The 18037-nt window shown below is 38.3% G+C and overlaps 1 long non-coding RNA gene across 1 annotated transcript in view; it reads right to left on the bottom strand.

Annotated features, from left to right (window-relative positions):
* Nucleotides 1-3628: 3628 nt before the first annotated feature.
* LOC122556179 overlaps nucleotides 3629-18037 on the bottom strand; it is a 32024-nt gene continuing 17615 nt past the window's right edge. The window contains exons 2-3 of the long non-coding RNA XR_006313473.1: nucleotides 6786-7666; nucleotides 3629-3674 (exon numbers count right to left, since the gene is read on the bottom strand). This is a non-coding gene — a long non-coding RNA (uncharacterized LOC122556179). The remainder of the gene's footprint in view (nucleotides 3675-6785; nucleotides 7667-18037) is intronic.

The raw sequence follows: 18037 nt of genomic DNA, 5'->3' as shown, positions 1-18037 counted from the left end.
TTATGTGCTCCTTTTATGTTTTTCAATGTTGTTTTTGTGATGTTGCATTGAATCAGATGGAACTGTAACATTTGTTTATTGTTGCTAAATATTTCCTGATTAATACATTAATATCATCTTTTAGCATTATAGCTTAACCAATTTGCTCAAGATGTACAATATTTGTAGCAAATCAACGTATTAATGCAATAACTTAGTTATTTGTATGGCAGAAGCCATAGTAATGTGCTAATAGTACTCTGAGTCCTCAGAATGACTATTAATGCAGATGGTGATTTTTTTGTTACGCTTGATGCTTGATTGGGGACATTTAACAGATGAAAGCACATAACAATGCCTCCTGTTATTAAATACACTTTCTCACCTATTCTAGTATAAACTATTTGATGAAGTTCATTACTGTAATTAGTAGGAAATATTTGTTTTATGGACATAAGCTTTTGTAATGTAATCTGTATTTTGTCCACAGTTTGTATTTGCTCAAGTCAAAAAGGAAATTGGTGGGAAAAGCGGTAATTGTTACTTCCAAATAACAACTGCAATGTGGACACAATATTAGGTGAGGTCACAAAAGAATTATCTGCAAAAGCAAAATGATGCCAATTTTGCAAAATCAGAACTAAAAGCAGAAAATGCTGAAAAGAAATGACAGGTCTAGAGGCATCTGTGGAGAACAAATTCATAGACCTGAAAGATTGCCTGGGATTAATGAGGACAATGGGTTCTCACCTACTAGTCTGAGGGCCAATTGAAATCCTGCATAGTTTCTACAGAGGCAGTCTGATCAGACAAAGTGCTATTAGAAATGTAATTGACCAGTAATCCTGATGGTGGAAGGTTCCAGCTATTCAGAGGCTAGAAAATCTCCATTACCAGCAATGTCACAGAGAGAAAAGTGGACACTGCCCGTTATGCTCAAAGGACTCTCTGTGGGATTGCAATTAGATCTCTAGACACAACTGAAAATAGAGTGATGTGGGGATTACTGGAAGGTGCTTACAATAGAAAAGATGGGGCTTTCAGAAATTAACCCAACCTGATATTGACTCCCTCAATCAAGCATTACATGGAGGTGAATAAGGGAACTTCTCATGCAAGCGATGGGAAAGCCCAACATGGTTTGCCAAGCTGTCTTCAGGAGATGTGAAAGAATTGTGCAACTCTCAAGTTAATCCATGACCTGCCATGAAATTCTTGTGGTCTTAGAGACAATTGGCATCAAATGGCTCATGAATGAGCCCACTAATATTTTTCCATTAACGGGCGCGTTGTATGCAATGGCATCTTCCTGCCTCCTAACTAATCAAGAGAGGTTTTCCCAATACTAGCTGATGGACACTCAGCCTCCCACTTGATTTTCTGGGCCTCATCACCAGGTTTGGTTGTGACAGATTAAATTAACTTCTACCAATGATTCTGTCCTTCTCTCCACAGAAACTGCGAGACCTCCTGATTATTTCCAGCATCTTCTATATTCTATTTCAAAAATTTTCTAATTTGGTCATCTACTGGAAGCATATTAATCCTGACTACAGCTATAAATGCTGCTTGCATTTTGACAGCAGTATTGGTTTAAAACATACCCTGTCCTCCATATGAATGATTTGCTGGCATGATTATGACACCAGAAAAGAAAAATCTATAAAATGAAGGTGTTTACCTATTATATTTTCATTGATTAACTTTCTAATCACATTCATAAACAGCTTATAATGTTACAGCCATTAGTTACATAACATCTTGTTGAAACTGGAGAAAATTCCTCTATACTTTCAGGAAATTGCTAAATAATTGCACTACCTCATAAAGTGATCCATCCTGATGTCATTGCTGTATGCATTTTAAAGTGGCATAGAAGCTTATTTTAGAAATTTAACATTAAACAATGTTTATTTTTACTGTACAAAATTGCAAATTAAATTAATTGCAGAAAAATAAACTGTCTCTCAACATGAAATCTTAAAACAATCCTTGATAAAAGAGCATCTGTTAAATTGTAAGTGTTTTGTCTTGTTTTAGTTCTTTCTAGTTTGATGTAAAGAGATAAGAAAAATCATACGAAATGTAAAACAGCATACACATGATTGAATACAAGATAATATTGTCATTAGTAAGTTTAATCGGAATCATAAAACGTGAAAGAAATATTTGAATTAATTCTGTACGCCAGAAAGGATCGTTGATTTTTTAAAACACTTTTGAGATGATAGATTTTATGAGTTTCATGGATACAATTTAATTTATCCAGGAGTGTTGTGACAGACAGCAAGCTGATCTATGGATTGAAGCCTGTTGATATCACTACTGGAGGATTAATAATTGTTGATCAGTTTAAGCTTGTAAAAGAATAACGAGCTCTTGTGACACGCGGTAGTGTCCCTATCTCTGAGTCTGGAGGCCTGGGTTCAAGTCCCACCCGCTCTGTTATTTAAATGGAAGTGATATGCTTGGGGTATTATCACAAAACTTTTCATCCACAGATCCAGATAACGTTCTGGGTATTCAGATTTCAATCCTGTCAAAGCTGGTAATGGACTTTCAATTCAAAGAAAAATCTGGAATTAAAAGTTGAATGATGACCATGAAATCATGCAATTGTTGGGAAAAACCCATTTGGTTCACTAATGTCCTTTAGAGAAGGAAACTGCCAGTTTACATGTGACTCCAGACCCACAGCAATGTGCTTGACTCTAAACTACTCTCCAGACAATTAGGGATGGGCAATAAATGCTGGTGAGTCACCTACATCTACACTTTGTGATTGAATTAAGGTTGTTTTTAATATAGCTATAAAGTAACAACAGCAAGTTGATTATCATGAAGCAACAGATATCTGAACAAGATAAAAATAATGCCTTATCAAATGTTAGCCAAACAATCTTAGCAAAAAAACCTTAGTTTTTCCTTTATTGTCCTATTTATCAATTCCATCATTTTGTGGAAAAAATCCAACATTGGTATTAAAATATAACATTGCAAAATGCATCCAAATCAACAGTACCCTTTGCATCTCCAAATACTTTTGAGGATTTTTTTTTACATTCCTGAGCTATATTTAAAGGAAGAAGAGAATGTTTGTGACCATCACCAGAAATGAAATGAAAAAAGGCACAGATTTTAAAGGTACATGTTGCCTTCTAGTCAATTGGACTGGCAATATCAAGAGTATTTAAAGATACCCAAGCTCCAGGACAGTGTACTGAGGGATGCACTAAAGCATGGGGCAGCTCCCCAGAGCTGAAATGGAGAAAGGCCAACAAAGAAGGCTCTTCTGTTATAGTACACCAAGGACTCGAATCCCATTTGTAAGATCTTTGACTTTATGCTACATAAAATGTTTGACATAAATTATATAATGTAAATATAACCTGCAATTATAAATAAAGGAAGGCTTTTTTGAGTGCCAGATACTATATTCAAAAATATGAATCTGTATTGCACTTTATGTAATGTCAAAGATGACCTGTCAGGTAATGTTTAAAATGTCTAATGTTTGTAATGTCTACTGTTTCTTCTGAATAACATGCATTTTTTGAGTAAGTTCGAAATGATGCATCATAGTTTACCAGCCAGAAAGGAGACTTTGCATTTTGCAACATTCTTCACATACCTTCCTTTTTATTTCTGGACTTGGCTTTCCATTCATCCGCTGCAGGCTCATGTCAAAGACAGGGCTAAAAGATATAAAACGTATTCCCAATGCTGTAATTCAATTCAAACTACATTTATTATAAGAATTATTATGACACAAAAGTATTCAAACCCACGCTTTCATTGAACTTAAGTAGGTGAAGGCATTTTTTCTTGTTGCTAGAGGCTAATAAAGCTTTTGTACCTTTTCATTAACAACTGCAAAAATTGAGAAAGCTTTCTGGCCTTTTGTTGCTTTGCATACATTTCACAAATCAAGTGAATATGACTGGCTGCCTATCACCATAGGTTCATTACCTATTCTTGTGCATGACACAAGGCCAAATACAGGATTTATTCCAAAAAGAGTTTTGTACTTTTGAGAACTAAAGAATGGTTTCAGAGTGAAATCGAATGATGTTCAGAAAGTCGGGGTGAAATGGAAATGGGTTTCTGAGGCAATAATTTGCCAAGGACAGATTCTCACAGACAGAATGTAAAACTGAACGGTTGTTTAAAGCGTACAGCATTTTTCACAGAAATCGCGCCTGGTTTCATCACTAAATATTTGTAATGAATTTCAATTGTTTGTTTTAAATCCAACTCATGCTGTAAAACGGATTTTTTTTTGCTAAAACCCTCGAAGCAATTGAAGAAAACCGATTTAAGTTAGGTTTATCAGCTATCGGAAGGTCTTAGAGGGATATGGATCAAATGTTGGCAAATTGGACTAGATTAATTTAAATGTATCTGGTCGGCTTGGACGAGTTGGACTGAAGGGTCTGTTTCCGTATTATATATCTCTATGAGTCTAAAACTACCAAATTGTTTCAGAGCCCAAGTGAAGTCATGTATCCTGCACTTTCAAGACAACTGTTTCGGTGCAGAAGCAAATTGCGGCTGTGTGTTGGACACAAACTTTAAGCCAGGTTTTACTTGGTTGTGCTCTCAGTAACTGTGCAGATTTAATGCGTAATCTGTTTGTTTTATTCCAACTGGAAACTTTCCTACATCAAATGCATTCTCACACTAAAATGCGGTCTATAAAAAAAAGACTGGAAAAAAACGTTGCCCTCCAGCTCTGACTGAACAAAGGCTGAGTTTCCTCTTTTTTTTTAACAATGCAACTAATTGGATGTTGAACTCGCCTGCACCTAAAAAAAGAAATTCGTATCTGAAAACTTCAACATTTAGTGTTCGCAACACAAGAGTTGGAATTTCACATCTTTTCTCTTTCAGAATACTGAACCGGGTTTGTGTCCATGTTTCTGTCGCTACTCACTTATTTTGCGGCTTATTCCCGTCTCAAACAATCCATCAGACAACAGCTGGGTTACCGTGTGGTCTTTGCTTATCATTGTCTACTTGTTTTTTTGTCTCTTTTTAACTAGCTTTTCATTCCTTTTTGCTTCATGTTTACCATTTATTCAATTTGAGTCAACTCCAGCAGCACAAGTGTTTTTGAAGAGCAGCAATTCAAAGGGTCCCGTGTAACCTTTCAAAGTCATTTAAGCTTCTCTTAATTTTTCTGTCACCTAAATAAGCCATCAAGGCTTTTAAAAGCTCATGATCCTTGATTGAAATTGGTGTGGGTGCAAGCTTGTTTTTTGTGTCATGATACTGCTACCAACGTTCACAGAGACAACTTAGGACAAAAAGAACTACTGTTTAACAAGATAATTCTTGCCTCCCCTTTTACTTCTGTCTTTTACTTCCTTTCCCATTGTTCAGCCCGGCCTTTCTTTTGGGGCTTTTATCAACTTGATTCTTTTCTCACCCTCTTTTTTTTTGCTCAAAATCCATTCTAAAGCAGGCCATGCTTTTGTGATTGTCAGAAAATGTCTGGAGTGTCATCTCTCCAAAAGGAACGGGGAACAGGGAGGATTCTGGACCTCGATGTTGCCCATGCATGCAGAACATCCCAATCTGTTTTTGTGCACTCAGTTGGTAAGGTTCAGCAGGGATCTTCCACACGGTCTAGCTCAGGACAATGGGAGGCTGGCCAGCTGCACAAGCATCACAAAGGGTTTAGACTTCTGTTAACCGTGTTTACTTAGGGCTCTCTTTCTGACCTGCAAGTAGCACTTGTTTCTTATACATACACTTATCCCACATCGTCAAAATAAGATATAGTATCCCCTTGTCGGCCCACTTAATCTGCACTGGAAATATATGGCAAACTACGTCTACAGGGCAAATCTGTTGCAAACGCATGTGCCCAAAAAACAGATAGGAATCAATGCTCTTCTTTCTAGAATCCATCTATTTCCTCATAAATCTAAATGCGTGCATAGACGAAAATGTTGTGCACATTTCGAAAGTTTCACTCATTACGTTTTGCGGTTTCTCAACAATAATTGGTAAATATTCAGCAGAAAATTAAGAAACCGTAAAGAGTTTCAAAAAAACGCCAAATTTATTTTTTTTTTCGAATTGCTTTGACGCAGTTATCCACGGGATTTGTGCAGAATGGGATTTTGAAACCTTGCTCCTTTTTTTTGGAATGATTCATATTTGCAAAGAAAAGGGATTTTCACGCTATCTGAATGATCACGACGCTGCCGATTCTGTGCTTGTTACTGTCACCACTGGAATGCTGCTGGGAGCTTCCCCCACAGTTTTCTTGCATTTTATGAAATTAGTCAACATTAACTTTGGTCAAACTTTCCGAATCACGTGAAAATGACCAATCGGTACCTCTCCGTGGTTTTTGGATTTATTTTTTAAGTTGTGAGACCATAACTGCTTTTTGGGTTTTGCAAGATCTGCTGCAAACATTATGTTACCGATAATGCCGTTCATTGCACGTTACGTAAAGGGCTTAATTTGGCCAAAAAAGTGCCGTATTCGCTTCCATTTGGTCTATAGTTAAGTCAATCCTAGTAGTACCATCTATCAAAAGATTCCCCTCTTTAATTCCAGTTTTCCCAAGATACCAGCGCCTACAAACTCAAACTCACAAAGAAGTGTTTTTGGTGTCAACAGCACTAGCACTGTTAATGGTCACTGAGGGAAGGTGACGGTCCTAACTTTACGCTCAGAATGCAATTCACAATAATGAATATTAAACATAAACCCGGCGAGTTGTGCTAATAAGAATAGATTTTGTATGTATCTTATTGTTTACAATTGCTAGGCGCAAGAGTGCTACTTACTTATCTTTTTTTAAAGTTACAGTACAGTATTCCTGTTAAATTGTTATGCTTTATCTGCAGTGGTGTCTGGGGAATGTGTCGTTCTGTTTGTTATTTCTCTTTTTCATTAATATGCATTTGCAGAACAAAGTGGTAATAATGTAAAGGCTCTAACACTGTTATTTGAATGTCATGCGTGCACATTGGCCAGACTGATGCGATGTTTATGCCTTCATCAGCACCTGCTGAAGTGTTGGTTTTGACTGATTTGGAGAGTGGGGGGAGGCGGGTGGTGGGTTGAAGTTTCGACAGCATTTCCCTTGAAATTGGGATTCAGACTTGAAATGAAGCCAGCCACTTTGGAGTCCACCTCGTACATCTTTGATTCAGAGCCGCATCTAACTCCCAGGAGCGTTCGCTTTGATCTCTTTGATTTTTCACCAGATCTGTTATGGAGTAAATTCCTAGGTTTTCCATAGAAACATCTTCTTTCCTTTCGCGATATTGATGTTTTCTTCTTCCTAGGGGTTATGATATGGTGAATCAGATTTAGAAAAGCTCTGACAATGCCGTATTCATGGTCTTTTTTTTGTAACCGTCGAAATGAATCAAAATACTGTTTATTCTGTTGCTCTTTACTCTAGTCAGTTCAGCTGCCTTTCAACATTTTAAACTCTTTGTAACACCAGCAGGTTGCGTTGCCATGACAATCTACTGTATGGCAAGCCCGAAAGACAATGACTTCCAAGAGTTTGAAAAGTGAGTTTTCTCTCGGCCTGCATCTACTTCCGATGGAGCCACATTCTCTCGCGGCTTCTGCTGAGGGATAGTCAGCTTGTCACTCTAACAATGTATATCTTCGGGTCGCCAAATTCTTTTTCTCTTCCTTTTGATCTGTGGAGCTAAAAAAAGGGGAAAGCAGTCAATGAAAAAATAACCGAGACCCAAACGAGCCACCCTCCACAATCCACCCCCCCCCCCCCCCCCCCCACACACACACACACACACCACGACCACCACTTTCTCCTCAACACACACATATTCATCCCCATAATACTAGATTTCTTAAGTCTTATCATTCCTGAAAAGTTTGTTTTCATATCATTATCGACCCAGTATGTTTTTTTTATGGGGGCGCGAGTTTGAGTATTAATTTGATGCAAAACCCTGCAAAAATGTGAACACTTTTAACTTATAGCATTTTTAAAAATTATGTGCAATTATAATATCAGGAATCGAGTGGGTGTTTTCTGAAGCACCAACGCACTCCCCGCCCCCCACCCCACCTCACCCCCACCCCCAGACAATTACTCCATCCAAATGGACACAATCAGAGTTTAAAGCGGCCTTCCTGAAGTACAAAACTTGACTTTAGATGTTGGTGTTTCAATTTCCGACCCCCTCCTCCCCACACCCCCAACACCCCCGCGCCTCCACTCCTAACTGCCCCCCAGCTCTCCCCTCCCCCCATTTAATTAAGCACTTCGGACATCAGAATAAGCGCGGCTGGTCGTTTTATCGCACTTTCCTTAACTTGACTTTCTAAAGCAATCCGCCATGGAACTCTTCCAAAAGCGTCTATCTTTATTTTGAAACGTTGCAGCGAGTTCATGTTTAGTCTGTAACACACTGCTTCACTTCATCGATTAACAGGGTTCTTAGTGTTGTTTATTGCCTGAGGTCAGAAAATCCAAAACAAAAAGAAATGTATTAAAAAGTAGGTGAGCGAAAGTTGTTGGGAGTCCCTGCGGTTCCTGGAGGCGCCTCGCCCTGTTCTTGCGCTCCCTGATGACAGGGCGCTGCCTCGGGTTCCGAACTAAAAAGACTTCGCCTCTGTGTGCACATGTGCTACCTGGTAGGCTTCAATAGCGTCTAGTGCTCGATGCAAAATGAAAAGAATCTTTTCATGTAACGGAATCCAATAAATCTTAACATTTCCTCACTCGCTTTTTTTTTGGGTCTCCCACCCCCACGGCCGCTTCTTTTTTAGAGCGAGGTCACAGAAGACACGCATCATGTTAGGATTCCATTTTAAAAGTTCCAATCAATTATTGAAGTCAATTCAATCTTGATTCAAATCACTTGAAGTTTTTGTTGGCGACTGACCTTATTAGGGTCAAGTGTGTCAGTGATTTTTAAAGCGAATATTAATCTTTTCAGGACTGTGTGAATGCACTAATAAATGCAGCCATGATTCATGCATCCTATACATAACTTGGCCGCTTTGTGCTCTGTGATGTTGTCTATGTGTGTACATATGCACAGAGAGAAAGTGTGGCAAATTGTTTCATTGAAATAAAAACCTTTTTCTGCTTTAAAGTGTTAACTCATGGGAGAAATGTGTGATTATTTTCACTTGCGAATAATACAGTGCTGAGGGATTTCGTTTGGAAATATTTTGCTTTTGTTGGGAATAAACCATGCAGGATCAGCACTTAAAACACCAGATTGTTATTTTTCTATCTAAATCGAGTCTGCGTCAGATTTGCTCGAGATATTTATACAGGTGATATTTATGACACGCGAACTGTGGCTCTGATGTTTTGCCATACTCCAGGGAGACCTTACTCCCTCCTTGTAAATATGGAAGATATAAAATGCGTTATTTGATTGATTGAGGAACAGAAACAGTTTATAGACTACACGTTTCCCTGTTCATTTTATGGCAGCCGTTTCTGTTAAGTGCATAGCTCTCCAGTCATTATCACTATCTTCACTACTGCAGATGCTAATCTGTTAACTGCCCATCTCTCAGCTAGTGTCAAGCCGGTTAGCTGTAAAGAAACTCATCAAGAAATCCTAGAGTGCCATTATTGTAAATATCGCCCTTTCCAGATTAATTAGATCTCGTACTACAGCAAACTTGGCCTTCACTCCTGCTAATTGTATAACCTCATCAAGTGCATTAAATAGATTGCGGAAAATCAGTTGTCTTCTCAACAGAGTGGCACTGTATTATAACAGCAGTAGATTCCCTAACCATGCCCGCGGCTTGGTTTGGGCTAGAGAACTTTCGTTGACCGTATGAAGCGATAGTAGATTAGACCACAGGGTTGATTGGTTAATGTAGAGTCCGGAGCACGTGTTGCCTCGTCAACTTGGAGTGGCTTACTCTAAATGTTAAAATAGGAGATGCCAACTTTAACTTGTAGATCAAGACCTCAGATGTTGTAAACATTTGTAATTTGATGGGCCTGACGTTTCTATCGTTTTATGATGCATGGCGCCATATTTCCAACGATTTATAGGTGGTTCTAAAGGGCCCAATACTTCAATCATTACTTCCCACAGTAATTGAATATTATGCAAAACCTTCTTTCATTTTCTTCACTCTTTTGCCCCCTAAGGAAGTTGTAGGAATAAATGCCGAATGATGAATCTATCGCCAAGCAAAGTCGGGTTTGTCTACTACAGAAGGTGCCTTTTTTGTCGTTCCATCCATTGACAACTCACTGGTCATTTCTATTTGTCGACATTATTAATTTCGTTCGATGAGTCGCGATTCAGAACTATATCATCCAACATCAAAGTGATCATTCAAATGTATCAAGCGAATTTAGAACATATAACGTAGAATTAAATCGTTTAAAATCGCTTCACAAAGGGCTTTTAAGCACAATTTTATTATGTTTAGAAATTACACTTTTCAAGATTTATGAAAGAATGGGCAATGTAAGAATCTGAAAAGTGCAATAAGCACAAGAACATGCCCGGAGTTCATGCGAATCTGGAATGGGATCGTCGATTGTTTTCTCAATCAACTCAAATGTTTGGAATAAAAGCTAAAACATTGTTATATGAAAGGCGAGGACACTACTACCGCTCGAAGAGAATAGTTCTATTATTAAAAATTATATGAAAATTCATTTCTTAATGACCAGTCAATATGGTTAGTGACCAAGTATTCCTCAGAGATAGTGTCACAAGCAAATTGGGGATTTATGTGTGTTGAGGAATGGGGAGGGAGGGGAGGTGTCGAAAGAGGAAAGAGAGAAATCATAAAAAATAGCATCACGCAGGTTTGTTATATCTTGTGTAGACAGAAAAAGGCCTAGATGGAGGAAAAAGATAGATAGATAGATAGATAGATAGATAGATAGATAGATAGATAGATAGATAGATAGATGACTGTGGAAAAGTTGGTATTTATCTTTATTTACAAGATCTGTGAATTAAAAAAAAACTATTTTGCAGACGAATTAAATTTTTTACATGCTTCTCTGGAGAATAAGATCTGAGGAATTAGGAATGTGAATATAAGTTGCCCTCAAGTAAGCGAACAACCATTTCATAAACCAGGCATCCACATTAATGCTTTGCGAGAAAAGCAGGTATATTTACAATAAGTCAATGCTTCCAATTAAGTTGTGGATAGATATTTGTCAGATATCGCAATGGATTCCCTAGTTTATCGCTAAGGAAGATAAATGCAGACCATGGTATGCCATTAGCAATTATTGGCAAGGGTAATATGTAAATCCCTTTGAAGAACGAATGAAACTAGTAGAGGTTTTGAATATTGATAATTTTCGAAGTAGATATATTTGATAAAGAGTGTCGGAATCCCCCCTCTAAAATATTCCACCTATATCAACCAACAGGTGTTAATATCGATTGGTATCTGGAACTCTTAACATTTTCATAAGCATTTTATTATCATCCTTTTCTGTAGATTAGCATTCTTTCTTTCTTTCTATCTATCTATCTATCTATCTATCTATCTATCTATCTATCTATCTATCTTCTATCTATCTATCTATCTATCTATCTATCTATCTATCTATCTATCTCTATTGATGGTGAAACTAGTTCTTTAGTGTGGGGCAACACAGATAATGCGGTTCTTGAAATCTCATCACTACTCAGCAAGAGGGCACTCCTGTCAGGGCTAATTGTATTTTAAGGCAAACATTTGTGCAAACAAATCGATAAACTAAGGTCAACTTCCATTCAGAACAATTGTTTGCTGGTTCAACTATCCAGTCATCTAGCTAGGGTTCAAGGACCTGGAATACACAATTGCATTGACCTTATCTGTGGGCCATGTTTGCTTGTGCGGTTTGTGCTTAATATGCTCTCCACCAATTTGAATGAACACCCACCCCTCCAAACATAAGCGTGCAAAGCGGGTGAAACCACATCCCCCACGATTCAAGGCTCGAATCGATGTTTTTTTTTACAGTTTAAACTACACAGTAGACTGTTTGAAATAATAGTTTCCCTTGCACCCAAATTACCAACGCATTTTTATCTTTGAAAAATGGCCATCATTCTAATTGCATCGTGGCATTCTTTTAAAAAATAACAAAAATGAATGTCATTTTCGATATTTATTTATGATCAGGAAATTAGTTTGGAATGATCTTTTCATTGACTGGCGAACATGCTCGTTAATGCCGAGATGAAGTTTGTTAAAGATTATTTTAGGAGTTTCTTTCTAGAGTCTGTAATCAAAGTTATGACCATTATTCGAATTTCAAACAAAGTGGTAGTGCGTTACCCTAAAACATGAACTGACAAGAATTATTCGTTCTCGTGATCTTTTTCCTGAACATTTTTATCAACAAATATGATGATGAATGGCGCATACCTTCATGATTTGTCTGACTTTATAGGTGACTGTGCTAGTGAGACCACTGAAATCCACAAATGCTGATGCGATGTCTCTCGTTTATTATTTGAGATTGTGACACCACACCATAAGGGTGGGGAGGAGGAGGGGAAAATACACTAAAAGTAGATAATATTCCTGTTAGAGTTAATATTCCCGTTTCGTTGGCATTACTAAGTCGGATGAGTACGTGAGAAAATAGCATTTTACGGTCATCGCTAGTCAATGGTGGTGGTTGGGCTTTTGAGGATTATCGAAACTTGAGAAACGATGATGGGAAAGTGACCATTTTAAAGTAACCTCTCCTAGAATTACGTAAGGATCTTGAAATAAATAGTTATCGAAAAGAATATATACCAAACGAAGGGGAGGTAGATCCTTCTGTGAGAAAAGGGGTGCAGGATTGAAATTGGCATTCTACATTTTAAAGTGGGTGATACACTCCTGACCTTGTTGTTGGGTACCATTCAGAAGCAGATATGGCAGGTGTGGCGCTGTGTTCTCTCTCCTGTAAAATCATGATGCTCAACTTCTGCTTCCTGGCTTTAAGTGCTTTCCAATGAATTTTAAATCGCAACATTCTATTATCTTACAGATAAGCTGTATGAAAATTTGCTTTATTTCTTTGTTATTCCTTTCAAAACCTCATTTTTAATCTACTGCTTTTAATTTCATGTCAGAATGTGCTCAGTAAACAAGCCAATATCTTCCGTATTCAATGTTTCGAGATCGACCAATTGTTTCTGATGAAGATTTTAATAATGAGGGTCATCTCCTGGTAACGCAGCGGTTTCGCAGTCCATGGTCCAACATGAACATAGAAGTAATATACTTATTTCTTTTATTTCCTAGTTCGGGTGGAGATGACACATCTTCATTCTGCTAGGACTATCCTGCTGTTGTAAGCAAAAGGCAGTCGTTTCTTTTTCCGTTGCACATATATTTTCTGAAGCGTTATTTAGATACACTAAACGAAAGCCTGTCTGCCCAGCCAATTTTATCTACAGTTTTTATATATTTAAAAGCACGTGCCTCCTACATTCTACTAATTTATCAATGAATCAAATAACCACTTTACTACTTGTTTCCTTTTTTAACCTATTATGCTTATACTTCAAATCAGCGTGCACTCCCCTGAATAGGTCTTGTGTTGGCCTTTTTTCATATAAATTCTGAACAACCTTTGGACTACGTAGCCTTGACTGATAAGTTAGTTTCGGGCTGGCATTTTCGATAATTAGTATAAAGTATAATCACATTTACATATAATCTCATGTTTGCAATTTAAAGTGTGGATTAAAGTTCAGGTCACGACTTCCAGTTACCATCATTATTTTAGGAAGTTTAACGTCTATTTCAGTATATAAAACAAAACTTCCAGGACATTCCTTTACCCCATCCTGCCCTTGCCTTCTTAATTGCTAGCACTGATTCGCTTTTTGTTCCTTCTATTTTGATTCAGGGGAACGTCTGAAATAGCACTGTTCTGTTTATTTTAACGTGAGGAATATGTCACTAACTATTTCGAGGATAGTTGTTTTTATTAAGTCTTCCGGCATGCAGTGGACCGTTCCTAATTCCGGATTTCCTCGTTAGTTGCTTATTTTAATGAAATATGCAACGCGCACCTTAAGATGGAGAAGCGAGGGGTGTTTGATACATAAAAATCAGAAAAGGTAGAACGCGTTCTTTCCATACCACCACCCCCCCCCCCCTCCACAAACCCCTGCACCACCACCCTCCCCACAAACCCCTGCACCCCCCCCCCCCCACAAACCCCTGCACCCCCCAAATGAAAATTCAGCACATTCTTAAATTCAGCTCTTAACTGTGTCCGCCGGTCAGTGGATGTGAATACTTTATACTCTTATGAAAATGATATAATTTAAACAGTTTAAATAGCTCCCTTTTGTTTAGTGTGCCACTGAATAAGTGAATTGATTTTTTTTTCATAGAAGACAATTATTCCATATCCGCCTCACGCTGAGCCTATGTGATGGAGACAGCTTTATTATAAACAAGGCTTGTATTCTTTGACCAATCTTTGCTTTTGGAAATTATTCCTCGTGCAACAAAACCACGATGTGCAGGCTCATCATTGACGGGTTTTGTTTTTTTTCTCTCCAGTGAAGCTAAAGGATCGTCGGTACGTTAATTCATTTCGCAAAAGTTCACCTCTAATAAGCGGAACAAATTTGTTGACATTTTGGTTTCAATTGAACCAATAATTTGCACCTCTTTAAAATCTCTGACTTCGGTAGAATTGAGATTTCATGACAGGGTTATCCTATTGCCTTGAATCTCCAGCACAATAGAGTGAAGTCTTTGTTTTTAGTCTGTGTTTTGCTTTGTATATTTTAACAGTCCCAAACCGTTGACATTTAGGAAGATTAAAAGAGGCCTATGTGCCATAAACCAATACACCACCCACCGCCACCATTTCTGCCCTCAACATCCCCCCCCCCCCCCCCCACCTCCAGTTCATGTCGCATTCTTCAGATAGCCTTAAGTGGCTGTTTAGGTCTTTGGCTCAAATTCGCTCCCGTTTCAATTATAAGTTCGAGTTTATGGGGAAAACAGTCGAGAGTGAAAAACGTGTTCATTAGATCTCTGGGCCATTGGCGCGAAAGGAAATTTGCTCGCCTCCATCATATTTTAGAGAATGACAACTTTAATTGCGCGGAAAGGGGAACCCCCCCCCCCCCCCCCCAGTAGAGTGTGTTAGTGGAATCAATTAATAAAGAAATAAGAAAATAATCATTAAGCAGACCATGCCTTATTTGAGCCTTTTTGCATTGATGCGGGAGGAGTGGCACATGGAGAAGAAATCTTTTCTCAACTTGTGTGCAAAAATACAGTGCTCTCCCTGGCTTGAATTTTCGGAGTTTGGTGGAGTTCGGATTGGGGAGGGGGTTGTAGGTGAAGAGATGGTGAAGAGTCAATTCGTGTGCAGTTGACATTATATATAGCATGGAGGACTGGTTAATGACTTGAATCACGTCGATAAGGTTTAGTTTTTGGAGATTGAAGTGCACTTATCCAAATCCACCTTTGTGGTAGAATTTCCAACGTAAAATACGTTTCCTTCTTAGACCTAGATGATGTAAACTCGATCGCAATTGCCCATACTAAGCTGCAGTTATTGTTGTTCTGGTGTGCACGTGGGAGGGAAATCAGGCTAACTTGCTTCTTAAGTCGTTTTGCATTAATTTTTTTTACATATCAGCGAGCGCTTTAATTAGCGCTGCTTGCTGCAGTTTCCTGTTTCACACTTACGCAAGTGTGCTAGTAAGTTGTTCAAAGGAGAAGGCACCGCCTGGATGCTCAGAATGAGTCCACCAGGCAGCAGAGCTAATTATACTGCCGCACTGACCGATTCACGTCCACGCTGGCGCAACCATGGCATTAGTACAACTGCATCTGCACTGTCTGTGGGCTGCAACGAGGGGCCTCTCTCAATATTAAGGATAACTCCGCGGACAAACGCTGCGGAAATCTACCCACGCGTCTCTCTTAAAATGGGCAAGGCTACAATAACCATTTACAATCTGCCTCCGAGAAACCTATTTTAGCAACTGGTATTTTGCAAGGTTGGATCAAGAGAGCGAAGCTAAACCAAGGGCACGTATCATACCTGTTGTAGCTGTGCTAAGAATCTGAACCATTTCACCTAATGGGGGCTCGGCCAAAGGTGAAGAAGAAGAATTATGCCAAATAAATATACATCAAACACATGTTGATATTATGTTTTCAACATAACGCAAGTGAAAAGGAAACTTACTTACCCACAAGTGCTGGTCACTTTACCAATCATGTCTAGCTGTATAATTTGATCTAACTCAATCAGGCGGTCACTGCCGCTTTATGTTTTTTGCCAGACTGCTGTCCTCTGTCCTCCTAGTCTTTTTTTTTGGGGGGGGGGGGAGGGGGAGAGTAGGGGTGGTGGTGGGTGGTGGATGATATTTTGTATTAAACTGTTTCCCTCTTTACAGCCCAGTGACCCTGATCCTCTCAACGCCACCTGTGCAGTTTCTGTACATGCTTAGCAACTTGTTACTGAGGCAAATGGAGGGGGAAAAGTTGCCCTGACAATGACTTGAAAAGGAACAAACCACTATTTTCCCCCATTTGTTATCTGAACGTCAGATACTGTATACCCTCCGTGAACATACAACTATTAAGCATATATGAAGAGCAGGGGAGTTCCTAAAGAGATGTCTCGTTATTCATCTGTGAAGTCGCTATAGCTACACAAAGGGTATCAGCTGTGTTATGAAAAATGGCCTCAGCTGAAAGAATGTCACAGTGGTCGCCTTATTATTTTAGTCTTTTAAAAATCTGAGGGAAACTTCTCTACTGATGAATTCATTTTTCTTTTCTTTTAAAAAAAGAGGGACGGTAGTGATTTTAATCTGTAGCCTTACCATGGGCGAGTATGAAAAGATATTATCAGCCGAAAAAAACAACCAGATGGTCATATCTGTGGTAAAGCTCTGCCTTCCCAAGGTAAAGAGGGCCAGCAGCTGCTTTGGAGTTGGACAAACTGAAAGGCCAGAAAATATGTTTTCAAAGACAGTTAGTAAGCTATTTTAGAAAACTTATCCGGTTGTGATATGGTTCAAAAGGTCACCTTTTGATCATGGTGCATTTGTTCTTTTAAATTAATTCACACCGAAGTTAACAATCAATATTGAGAAAGGTTTTTAGTTTGTTTTGTTTGATTTATTGAGAGAAAATAAATATGAATAAATCTAAATAAATCTGATTTTTCTTTTTTCATTTACATTTATAGAATATTTAAATCGAATAACAGCAATTAATTTTAAAAATTCCATCTTTGCATAATTGTATTGCTGTAATATAATACTCAATAACATAATATTTCGTTTAGGGCCAATGTCCCTTTAAAATCAGTGATATACGACTAAACAATGTTTGATTTTATCATCGTCAGGTTGCGTATTTTCATATTATAAGAATGACCATGAATCAAAGCATTTAGCTCACACACCCCTCCTTCTGTCCGGTTTAAAATAATAGCATTTACAAAGGAGCAATGTTTGTTTCCATCGAATTTCTTCGTGTTTGAAAGGATTGAGATACGTTTATTTTAAATCCAAATTTCTCTCCCCACACTCACAGAAACGCAACATGTTTCAAGTAATACTGTGCACTTCATGAATCTAGCTTGTGTACGTTCTTGCCCTCGCATATTTCCTTTCAGATTCCGTTTATTTTCTTGGTTCTGGTTGTAGTGCGTTTTGTTCCTTCGTGGAAACATTTCAAATGTCATGAAACTGAGTAATGCGCAGGAAAAAGACGCCTACGCCAGGACATCCATGCGCAGAATGATATAAACACAACTTCTTAAGCACACATGCATAGCATATACACACTGAGCAAGTGCTACTTTCTTTGGTTGCACGCATGTAATCAGTCAAATGGTCAAAACAAACGATTATTGTCTTATATTTATTTCTACGGTCACCTATTGCTTCTATAGAGTATATTTGCTTCAAGTAGATGGCATTGCTATCTACTTATACAAATATCAATGCAGTTCCACTAGTGGACGGGAGTTATACTGTCAATTGTCAATTGTTGTGACTTGCACTTAGAACAGTCACTGAAGCCCCGACAAATAAGCACTTGAGAGCATCCG

The sequence above is a fragment of the Chiloscyllium plagiosum genome, chromosome 13, assembly GCF_004010195.1.
Source record: "Chiloscyllium plagiosum isolate BGI_BamShark_2017 chromosome 13, ASM401019v2, whole genome shotgun sequence".
NCBI classification, from domain to species: domain Eukaryota; kingdom Metazoa; phylum Chordata; class Chondrichthyes; order Orectolobiformes; family Hemiscylliidae; genus Chiloscyllium; species Chiloscyllium plagiosum.
This window is presented reverse-complemented; position numbering and strand designations above follow the sequence as displayed.